Source organism: Saccopteryx bilineata, chromosome 4, assembly GCF_036850765.1.
Source record: "Saccopteryx bilineata isolate mSacBil1 chromosome 4, mSacBil1_pri_phased_curated, whole genome shotgun sequence".
Lineage (NCBI taxonomy): Eukaryota > Metazoa > Chordata > Mammalia > Chiroptera > Emballonuridae > Saccopteryx > Saccopteryx bilineata.
This window is the reverse complement of record NC_089493.1, coordinates 42001851-42014412: the sequence shown is the minus strand read 5'-3', so window position 1 is coordinate 42014412 and position 12562 is coordinate 42001851.

Below are 12562 nucleotides of genomic sequence, written 5' to 3'. Positions count from 1 at the left end.
AAGATAAACTTAGGGCTCATTGTTGACTTTACTTAGCACCTCCTAGATGCACAGCACTGTGTTAGGAGCTGTGTGGATGCTCAGCTAGGATGTAGGCTCCACGATGGGAGGAGAGGGGAGGGACGGCCTGCTTTGTTCACGGCTGTGTTTCCAGAGCCAGAACAGTGCCTGGCACACAGTGGTGCTCAGGAAATAGTTGTAGACCAAATGAAAATACAGTTGCTGTTTTTGCCAGTTGGGACTAGGTTCATTAGTGAGTGACAGAAACCCCCAGATAACAATGGCTTACACTGGATGGAAATGTACTTCTCATATACGATAAATCTAGAAAAAAAGCCATCTAGGCTGTGAGGGAAGATTTATAAGATCATCAGGACCCAGTTTACTTGTGTCTTATTGTTCTGTATTCCTTGGCATGCAGCATCGACGTCAGGGTCCCAGCTGACTGCTTGAGCTCCAGCCAGCCATCAACATTTGCAAGAACAAGGAGAAAAGAAGAGCACGCTCCCTCCTTTAGAGGCGCTTTCTGGAAGCTGCTCAAGGGCCCTTGTACTTATGTCACGTTGGCAGGCACTCAGTCGCATTGCCACTTTTAGTGGCAAGGAGGCTAGAAACTAGGAGCTTTGTGATGGGCGGCTCTGTGCCCCAGGTAAAACCGGGAACTCTAGTACTATGAAAGAAGGGAAGAACGTGTTCCAGGGACAACTAGCAGGACCTGTTGGCAGTGAACTTAAATATTCTTAAGAGGTGAAGCTATACGCACATTAAGATTTAAATAACCATATAAATCTTTTATGTTATTGAAACCAAACAAGTCATATAGGTGATAGGAAGCGCAGAGAAACTCACTGAAAAACTATTGTTGAGCACAGCATCTGAGTTGAGGGGTGGGCCTGGATGCATGGAGGGTAGTGGGAGAATTGCAGGCTTGTTCAAGAGCAGCAGATGTTTTGTATTAGAAAGAGGAAGCAGAAATACACACAAAAAATCATGATGGTTAGGAATAAAATTCTATCTACTTTTGATCATCAAGTAAAGGTCATAGTAACAGTTTCAAAATCAATATATGTATATTTTTAAAAGGGGACCCTTACTTCCTTTAAACAAATCTTTAAAGCCTTGTTACTTTGACTTCCCCTTTCAGCCCCCTGCGGTTCTTCTGTTTAATCAGTGGTTCTCCAAGGCTTCAATTTTCTGTGTAAGGCTCTTCTGTTCCTTTGCCGGGCATGGAGCGCCCAAGGAACTCTTGCGGCCAATGGAGATTTCTTCCAGAGTTAGGGAACTGTAATGCCCCTGTTTAACAACTGCTGCCTCCTAAGTCCCCAACATAAAAAAAGGAGCAAAAAATTCCTTGACATAGAGACCGAATTTCTTTCCCTTGTTATTTGAAAAATTACATATACAGTACACATTCATCAAATAGTTAGAAATCAAGGAGGAGGGGGGCAATAAATAACCCATATTTCCATTCTCCAGAAATGACCTCAGTTAATATATTTTTAAAAGTACTATAACCTTTTATTAGTAATCCTCAAAATAAACAGATCTTTTCAGTGAATAATTTTCTTCCAGAAATCTATCCTGATGAAATTATCTAATATTTCTAAGGTAATTATACATTACATTTACTTTATTTGTTGATCTTAAAAAATATATTTTTATTTTATTACTGTTGCCATATAATATTATATTTGTTTTAGGTGTACAACATAATGATTAGTTTTTTGTTGTTGTTGTTTGTTTTTTTAGTGAGAGGAGGGGAGTTAGTTAGACTGACTCCCACATGTACCTGATCTGGGATCCACTCAGCAACCTTCTCTGGGGCCAATGCTTGAATCAACTCAGCTATTTTTAGTGCCTGAGGCTGACAAGCTCAACCAATTGAGCCATCCTCAGTGCCCAGGGCCAATACTCAAACCAATTGAGCCACTGGCTATGAAAGGAGAAGAGGGAGAGAAGGGGGAGCAGGAGGGGAGAGAAGCAGATAGTTGCTTTTCTTGTGTGCCCTGACCGGAATTGAACCCAGGATGTCTGTATGCTGGGCCAATGGTCTATCCACTGAGCCAACTGGCCAGGGCCTAGATATTTATATAACATATAACAAAACACAAATGAATGAACAAACAAAAACAGAAATAGACTCATAGACACAGAGAACAAACTGATAGTTGCCAGATGGGATAGGAGTTAGGGAAATGGGTGAAAAAAGGTGAAGGGATTAAGAAGTACAAATTTCCAGTTATAAAAATAGTCATAGGGGCATAAAATATAGCATAGGGAATATAGTCATTAATATTTTAACAACTCTGTGTGGTGTCAGATGGGTACTGGACTCATCGATGTGATCACAGTTAATATTTTGATATAAGCCTTTGAGACTTGTTAATGCCTTTAACAATATATTCACATAAACATTTATTAAAAACTACTGTCAATGTTTTATAATCTGCATTTTCAATTTAATGATCTAATGGCAACATTTTTTTTTCTTTTCTTTTTTTTTTTGGTCACGACATTTAACCATTCCATCATTTCAAATGGCCACATAATATTTTATTAGGAGGATGTGGAAGGACCAATTTTCAGTGACATGAGATACAGCCTGTCTTCAGTGCTTCTTTTTATCAGGAATTCAGGGGACCAGCTCACTCACAGGAGCTGAGTGGGAGCAGAAGGTTTGAAAGGAGGTCATCAGAAAAGGTTAGCCGCACAGTTGCCTGAGGCTGAGAGACAGAATCTAATACCTGGACAACTGGTTGCTACTGAAGGAGGCTGTTTGGGAGGGGGCTGTCAGTGGGAGTCAGGGCTGCTTCTAGCCTGGGGCTCCCCAGAAGCAGCCTCAAGCCCAGGTAAGGGCAGCTTTGGAGGCAGATGGCTCTGGTGGAGTCACCTCAGGCCAGCTGGTGTTCTGTAAACAGCGCTCATCTGCCAGGTTTGTGCCTTTTCTCCGGTTGGTGTTTGAAAGCAAGAGCTCTGTGGAATTGGGTGTAGTTTTATTATTTCTTTAGCTGCTACTTCATTCCCCAGTTACCTCACCCCCGCCCCCCACTCCCCAGTTGCTCATATTCTGCTACCAATATCTGATGTACACTGAAAGCAATTACTTCATGAGCTAGGTATGTGCAGTGCTTAAGTCTTTCCACTCAGGAGCCTTTAGAAATAAAACTCAGATTAGGTAACAGCTAGGGCAGGATAATCGAGGACATTTTTTAACAGTGACATAATGACTTTTCTCAGTTATTCCCTATTGTTTGAAGGGGATCATTATCTCTCCGTGAAACCACATCTGGCATGGAATCTGATGTGAATTACCGAAATGCTGGTCCTTACCTCTAAATGTTAAGAGCCCACCCGCCTCCGTCTAATGGGCTTTGCACCATCAGGGCACTGCACGGATGCTGGGCGCACGCAGGCTGCCCGATGCTGTGCATAAAAGGCGCATATCTTATGCTGTGAAAACTACATCTGAAATAGATTGTGCTCCACAAGAATAAACTTGTTCTTTCTTGAGGATAAATGACCTAGGGATCGCTGGCTTTTAAGTATAATAAATTTTTATGACATTATAAAAGAAACAGGGGCCAGAGTGAGCCACTTAGTATTATGTTTCCTTTTTTTGGATAATGGATTAGGTGTAATTTCCCAACAAATGTGTGTAGACCACAGAGGGGAGACTAGAAATAGAATAAGATAGAGAATACTTAAAACAAAACTGCCCAAGAAAGTCAGGTTTGCTCTTTGCTGGTATGACCAACTATTAAAATACAAGATAAATGCTCAGGAGCAGTGTTAATGATTGATGGGGAATTCAATAAAAATAAAACCTGGTTCAGTTCTTAGAAGACCCTAAATGGGAATTTGGGAAAGAGAAAGGTGAGCAGAATAGTGGAGACTCACTCTAGGTATCAAACAGGGAATGGGGAAATAAGTGCAAATAAAAACAGGAATTCATAGGGACTCATAATGCAGCAATGTGGACCTGGGTGAGCGGCAGTAGGAAAGAAAGAAAAGGAAGAAAAAAAAAAAAAAACAGAATGAAGGGAACGGAGGAAGGAAAATAAGTGCAGGTATAACGTTTATAGTATGGAAATAAAAAGATTTCCAAATGTTATAAAGTGGTTTTCAGATAGAAGAGCAACAGTTGGAATAGGATTCACAACTTCTGCATATTAAGAAGGATCCTTTACCTGGCCAGGTAGCTCACTTGGTTGGACCTTGTCTTGACATGCTGAGGTTGTGGGTTCAATCCTTGGTTGGGGCATATATAAGAATCTACCAGTGACAACATGAATAAGTGGAAGAACAAATCGACTTCTCTCTTTCTCTCTCTCTCTGCTTCTCTCCTTGCCTCTCTTTCTAAAAATCAAATTAAAAAAAGAAGGATCTTTTTTACCCTTTTTGATAAGGGAGAAATGAACAGATAGTGAAGAAGTTCCCTCCTGTTTCTAGGAAACAATCTGGCTGAGATATGTTGCATGGAAGCTGGTTTTCCTGTTAATTCTCAAGGAGTTAAAATAAGTAGCTCTCTAAAGGAAAACTGAAATCAGAGACTAGAGGGATCTTGTGGATTTGACAGTCAAAGCGATTGGCCATTGGGATACTTGTCCACAGGGTTGGTGTTCAGAGAAACAAAATACCCTGAGAAACACGAGGAAACAGAGCTGGGAACCATAAAACACTTTGCTGAAGGGTCACAGTGCTAAATATTGGCATAGCAAATTCCATCATATGATATTTTAGGTATTGCTGAGGAATTCACTGACTCGGGAGCAAGTTGTGGATTGATTGGCAGGAGTCAAGTGAACAGGATGTGTTTGAGCTACACACTTAGAGGTACTTTATGTTTTTCTCAGCCTCTGACTCCACATCTGTGAAATAATGGTTGTGGCCATTATTGTGGTTGTGTCATGATTGTGACCCAGCAAAGGCTGAGGAGGAGGCTAGGGATGTGCATTTGGGGTGAGCTGGGTGTTATCTAGATAACAGATCAGTCGTCTAGTAGGGCTGGCAGGGAGCACTAAATTTGCAGGAGTCACGAAGCTTAAGTGGTGGTGGGTCAAAGATGAAAGAGGGGGTAATAAGACACAGTCTCCAGACAGGGTCAAATGGCCAATGCTCTGGTGTTTTGCTGTTAGGACCTTTCTGTCTTGCTCTGTACCTCTGAGCCTTGTGAGTCTTAAAGCAGTTATGTTTGAGAGCAGCTGCTAAAGAGAGAAGTTGCATTTGTGAAAAAAAGTTTCTAAGTATCAGGAAACAGTGGAGCAAAAGAAGGGAACTTATTACAAGATGGAGTGCCTTAGGACCTTGGGAGCAGACTAGAGGCAAAGACTGGAAGCTGGTTGGGACTTAACATCTCTAGTTTTTGTTTCTCTCCGAGTCTCTGCTGGGCCTGCTAGGCATGACTTTATTCTAATGCGCACTGTCAGCGCCCAGACAGAAGGAAGGCAGTACCTAGGCCTGCACTCTGTGTCCTGCGGGGGCACAGGAAGACCCTTCAAAGGAGAGCCGTAGGAATGATCAAAGAACTAAAAAATATTCAGCCCGAGAGGAGATGCGAAAGGACTGGGGCTAATTCATCAAGAGAAAGTCTGCTATCGGGCATAGTACAGTCTTAAATTTATGATGGATTATTAGTGCAAGAAGGTGACCAACTATTCTTTCTCTTCACTAAGAACAAACCAAGAGGGGACAGACTGGAATCCCAGCAACAGGGATTCAGGGTAGCTGGGAGGTAGGAGGTGATGGCGGGAGACACAGGCTCGCCTGGCTTCCAGCAGAAAGCTGAGACCCCTCCTGCAGCTGCTTTGTCAATAGATGATTCTTTTCTCTCTGGAGTGGTGTTTGCTCTCAGGCAGGGTGATGACCTGGAAGGGCATGTCAGCCCTTTTTAATTTGGTGGACAGATATTTGGTTGGGTCATAGAAGCTTTTAGTCTTTTTTTTTTTTTTTTTTTGGTTTTGTTGTTTTTCTTTTTCTCTCTCTGGTGAATCAGCGTCTGAAAGGACTTCTGAGGCTCTTGCTATTTTCTCAGGTTTACAACAATATTGTGCCATGAAATAACTTTCTACCTTCTGTTCATTAGTCTCAGGTTTCAGTGTCCATCTTACAAAATGCACTTGTGTTAGATTTACAGGTTTGGGACATGTCAGAGTTTATTTAGAAAATGATTAAATAATATGATTAAGTGATATAATGGCCAAGCTGCTTTTTGCTTTCGAATCACCCAGTGGCTAGTTCATGCATTTCAATCACATGATTTGATTTTTTGAAATAAAAATAACTAATATATTTCCTCCAATTGTAAAAGAAAAAATATTTAATTTTCCCCTCTCTTAATTGCTTTAAACTCAACATTTACCTCACGCAGGTGCCCATGACTAGGATTGAAAGCTGCTCGGCTGATACCATGGCAGGAGGGGGGGGGGCTGTAACATTTTGTAATGCATACCTCAAAAGCAAATCTAAATGTTGGCTGTCTTAGTTTTTAAATGAAAACCTTCAGATGATAGCGAAAAATCAAGCAAAACTTTCCTATAGTATTTCTTGGGGGAGTGAGGGGGGAATGACTTCAGATGTTTCCCAGCTAAATGCGCTATGGCAGAAAAAATGTAATGGAAGAGTGGGAGTGTTGTTATGGGTCGGTTAGTACCTAGAAAGTCATTAGAATACAACTCACCCTCACGTGTTGATTCCACTCTCTGGCACATTCATCTCTCAATGGCCTACCCATCTGTAGGCGTGGGTGGTGTTGTCTCTGACCAGCTGGAAGTAGTTTGAATGGTGAGCAGGGCTCTTTTCTAATAAAATGAAGCTGCCACAAAAAAAAAAAAATAAGGCCTCTGAATAACAATAAACAATGTGTCTGATAATTACACAATTTGTATGCGCCCCACATTTTGACACTAATAGACTGTGTTGCTTCCAGATGGATGTCAGTGTAAGTTACCTTATAACTTCTTCTCTCAACTGTACACTGATTTCCCACTATTACAGTCCCTGATGGTAGAAATTTCTTATCTGCCTCAAGTTATTACTGCCCCACGTGTTATATGTAGTATGGCTTTGCTTTATTTTTTTTGTGTGTGTTAGGTTAGGGTAAAATGACAAAGAAATAGGTTGAGGAGTGCTAGCCTTCTTCCTAAGGCACCCATCACTCGGGTGAGCAGTATCTTTGAAGAGGGTGTGCCGCTGATGCCAGGAGCTGCTGGAAGGATCAGGTGACATTGGATGGGGAGGATTAAAGGTGGCCAGTGCTTGTGTGGTCCAAGAGAACAGACTGGGTGCAGTGGGAACAGAAGGTGGAGAAAGGTCTTCCCTTCAGGGTGGGGCAGGCAGGGAGAGGCCAGGGAAAATGCCATGGGCACCGTGAGCCTGTGGAGCGGTATGCAGACATTCTTTTTCTGGATGAACAACTGAGATGAGTGTTGGGAACTTTGCTGCTGCTGGAGCAATAGCCTACCCTCCGGCCTTTACTCCAGTTTCCCTGAAATCCATTTGGAAATGTTGTTGCTCTCATTAGACAGAGAGTTTCATCCTAATTCCAGATTATCCCCCACGGCATTAGTCTGGTAACCGTTTCCCTTGTTTTTCTTAGGATACTGTTCTTTATTCCGGTACAATGTTGCTTTAGCAAATAGCCCAAGGCACACACTGAAGGCCAGGCCTCCAGTGTTTATCCAGCCCAGCAGCCCTTGGGTGCAAGGCTTGCCTGGAAGTTATTTATTCTCATTTTCCTTGATCATACTTCAGCTTTGCTTTCAGTTAGATGGGCTTCCCAAAGCTAAGGATGGGGAGGGTCCTTTTAAAGCAATCCCTGTCTTGTGTAAAGCAGCCTGATTGGGTTACAAATCTTTATGTCACTGGTCCATACTCAGTGAGGGAAAAGCATACAGGTTAATTGGAACAAAGCTGGCTCACCACATTACACTTTAGATGGCATTTATTCCCCTAACTGATTAAAAGTAGAACTCTCCAAGATGATTAACTTACTTCCTAGAGGTTTTTTTTACAGCAAGTGGAAATGCACATTTTTGTGGTATATCTCTAAACAGGGAAAATGGGGCGGCTGCCATGTAGGTATTGAAAGAACAGCACCTTTCCTGAGTCACCTGGCGAGGGTAGACAGTGCCCAAGTCCCACTGCTAAACTGGGCGGTGCTGTTTGTTGTTGGGCAAACAAGTGTGTTAGGCTTGGTTGCTTGTATTCAGCCTGATTGGCTCATGAGCAAGGGGCAGCCCCACGTGTGTATAGTCTATGTAAGGCTGCGGGTGCTTGCCCTTAGGGCATTAAATTGTAGATTGCAGATTACCTGCTGCCATTGGGTGGGGCCATTTTTTGCTATGGTTTGCCGGAGAAGGGGTCCCCCCACCCCCATTTGCTTGTGAGTCCTGAGAGAAAAAGGGAAGCAGTTTTCCCTACTTGCTTGCTTGTCTGCTGTTGTGAGAGGCTAGTAAACAGAATGACCCACCATTTTTTGTCTTCACAGTTTCTCTACCGTCTGCCCGAATCTAATGTGATCCTGCATGGCCACGGCCACCGGCCTTACAGCTATTCACGTCTCTTGTCAGCTCTGGGGGCTGAGAGCCCTGCAGACACAGAGTGGAATAGGAATGGGGGTGGCTGAGTGAAAGATGATTTGCAAACTCCTGAAGTAGAGATGCTTAACTTTAATCTCTTCCTGACATCTGTTTTTAGATTTGCTAAAGATAGAGGCCCAGCTTTGAGAGTGAGAACAGTGGTGGAGAAAGAGCATCTTGTCAAAGAGGTGTTGGGGGTGATGGGGTCAGATGGCTTCAGTAGAGCCAAAGATGTGTTCTTGAAGGACTTGGAGCCCATATGTGGGTGAGTGAGGAGTGAGCCAGTCAGCCTAGGGACAAAGCAAAAGAACTACCTAGGGTGGTGAGAATCCTCAGCAAATCCACTGACCCCTGCTGCCTGACCTCAGGGGCCAGTTCTTAGCACAGGGTGGCCTCATGTTCTAAGTAGTTGACAGCATGTGCTCCCGACTTGGAGCTGGGGAGCAGAGGTTTGCAAGGGAAGAACCTGACAAAGTCTCCACCCCCGGCTTTGGAATAAGCAAAAGAAAGTCTTGCTTCCCTGCATAGCGACAGCACAAAATCACGAGGGAGACTTCTGTTTTGGAGTTCTGAACTTTCCTGTCACATCTCCATATTCTAGCCAACTGTTGGAGAGATTTGTGTGACGGGCTCACCTTTCATCACGCCTCAATCACACCACTTGGATGGCTGAAGGGAAGAGTCAGGGGAGAGATGAGAGCTGTCCCCTGCTTCCTGAACTCCCTCACACCAGGCAGGACAAGGTTACAGAGGCCAGCAGTCAAGTGGTAACATCCTGAAGATAAGGTAGACCGCCTTTCCCCTAATCCTCTTTGAGTGTGTCTGGCGTTTGCATTAGTTACTGAAGAAGGATGTTTCTCTCACCTGGGCCATTGTCTGCACACATATCCTGGCCCTCATTCCAGCCCCCTCGGCAATGACGCCCACTGCACTTAAGAATACCGCTGTCCACAGGGAGGGACTCTTGATTTTTAATTATGCGGGAAACTGCTTTCCCTCTCTTCCCTTTCTAAAAATGATAAATGACTTTGGAGAGGCAGACACAACTATGTCGTTTCAGGATTGTTTAGGAGATTTGGAGGCAGAAATATGATGGATTGGGTTTGAATTCGCTTAGCTCTGACTAAGATAAATTGTCACTGAAATTATAAGGTTGCACATTTTCCACCATCAAACCCATTTCATTTTTGAAACCAGCTCCTCTCAACAGGCTTTTTGTCAGCAACAGGAAAGGAATGGGATAATAACGATCAGATTAGAAGAATACTATTAAAAACACCAAGGCAGCCCATCTGCTTGGTTGAAATATTTGGTTAGACCGCTGGTCTCCCTGCTTGCTGTCTTGTTGCTCGCCCCACGGCAGTAAGAGTGAAACAGTTTTTGGTTCCTGTGGCCACCATTATAATGAAACTTCCACATACCGGTTATAGCAAGCACCATGATGTTCTAACAATTAAGTGAAAGTGACCTCTGTTCACATCATTTAAAAAAGTGCATTTCAAATTCATTTTTGTAGTGCCTAGGTAAAAACAATGGACTTGTTCTGGGCAAGATTTCCCCAAAGATTATATATCTGTAATTACTTATATGCACAGACCACTTCTGAAATAACACGTAATAAACCGGTAACTTTGGCTGCCTCTGAGAAGGAGTACTAGATGATTGGGGAAGGGGGCAATTATTTAATAAGTTAAAAACTTCTCATTATAATATAACCTATTAAAATGAAAACATTTAAAATTCCTTTTTAATATTTTCCTTTATTGAAAGGTGGACACCATCTTGGCTGCTTTGCTTTTTGTAGGTGATCGACCCATAGTGTACATTAATCTGCCCTGCCTTGTGTTGACAACAGACACAAAGACATCGGCTCTGACTTAGCAAAGAATAACAGAAAGCACAATCTATCAAAATAATTATTCTACCACATCTCCTTGGATGGTGTATGATTGTCCTTGGCTAGAGAATGCTAATTGTATTCATTGAAACATGAATTTAAGAGCAACTATCTTTTTTTTTTTTTATAATTTTATTTTTTTAATGGGGTGACATCAATAAATCAGCATACATATATTCAAAGATAACAAGTCCAGGTTATCTTGTCGTTCAATTATGTTGCATACCCACCACCCAAAGTCAGATTATCCTCCGTCACCCTCTATCTTGTTCTCTCTGTGCCCCTCCCCCTCCCCCTTTCCCTCCCCCATTCCCCCCTCCCCCCCGTAACCACCACACTCTTATCAATGTCTCTTAGTTTCACTATTATGTCCCACCTATGTATGGAATAATACAGTTCCTGTTTTTTTCTGATTTACTTATTTCGCTTCGTATCATGTTATCAAGATCCCACCATTTTGCTGTAAATGTTCCAATGTCATCATTTCTTATGGCTGAGTAGTATTCCATAGTGTATATGTGCCACATCTTCTTTATCCAGTCATCTATTGATGGGCTTTTTGGTTGTTTCCATGTCCTGGCCACTGTGAACAATGCTGCAATAAACATGGGGCTGCATGTGTCTTTACGTATCAATGTTTCTGAGTTTTGGGGATATATACCCAGTAGAGGAATTGCTGGGTCATAAGGTAGTTCTATTTTCAGTTTTTTGAGGAACCACCATACTTTCTTCCATAATGGTTGTACTACTTTACATTCCCACCAACAGTGGATGAGGGTTCCTTTTTCTCCACAGCCTCTCCAACATTTGAAGAGCAACTATCTTTTACTGTTTATCTTATAAATGTGCTCTCTCTTTAGAGTGGGACATTTGAAAATGCTGACAAGCAAAAGTCACCCATGATCTAACTGTTCAAAGATCATTGCTCTTAACCTTTCAAAATATATTTGTATATATGTGTATAGGCCCTTTTCTATGTTTATCTGTTTCTATATATGACTGTGTCTGTGGGCGTGTGTGATAGTGCCAACTAAATTCTCTCTAAGGGCCAGGCAAATAACAGAAATGTGTGAAATCAGCTGGATATAGGTCAATTAGAGAATGATGGCTTTTTGTCAGCAAGAGGCAAGGAATGGGACCATAATGATCAAATTAGAGGAATACTATCTGATTAAGAGTTTATACTTAGCCTAAAGATACTTAAATTCTAATAATGTGTGGCCAAATATAACAATTTGTAGGCTAGATTTACCAGTTTTTTTCATTGGAGGTAATCAAAGTTATTATTTTCTTCTGTATACTTTCAAATATATTCTGTGTGTGTGTGTGTGTGTGTGTGTGTGTGAGTGTGTGTGTGTTCTATGTGTATAAACACATGACTCCATATTCCATCCTCCTCTTTTGTTGAGCAAGTGATAGCATGTCAGTTGTAATTTTTACCTTGACACAAGTGAACCTTTTGGCTGACAGTTTGTTGCCCTGTCTGCATTATCACTTATCTCTCTTCTGACTATTTTCTAGGTTTTTTTTGGTCGTCTTCCCAAGACTAAGACAAGTATAGGCATTCTTCCCTACTACAGTATATCTGCATTTTTTTTTAAGTGAAAAATCTCTTCACTTTAAACTTATGCAATTCCTTGCCCTATTCTCTTCACTTTAAACCTTGAGCCAGATCAAGTTTCTTTTACTTTCTTCCCCTGCCTTGTTAATATTTTCATCACCTATCAGGTATGATTATCTTCAGATTCTATTAGCATTTTTTTATGCGGGCTGCAAGAATCATAAGAGATGCTAATAGGACTAAGCCTTTGCTCGACCTGTGGGTCACCCTATTAGACTCAGCCACCTTCCCCAAATTGAATACTATCTCATCCATCATTGTAAATTCTAAATGTTCTTGCCAACAGCTTTTAGCTTTTAAAGAGCTGCTTTCGATATCTACCATCTGCTACCAACTTTCATCTAACCATGTAACAAATTTAATGAAGAATCTTGTTCAACTAATAAGATTATTAGGCACGATTCTGTTGACAGTGCACACATTGGCAGCTTTTCTTGAGAGCTTTAAAAAAAAATTGCTTGCCTGCTG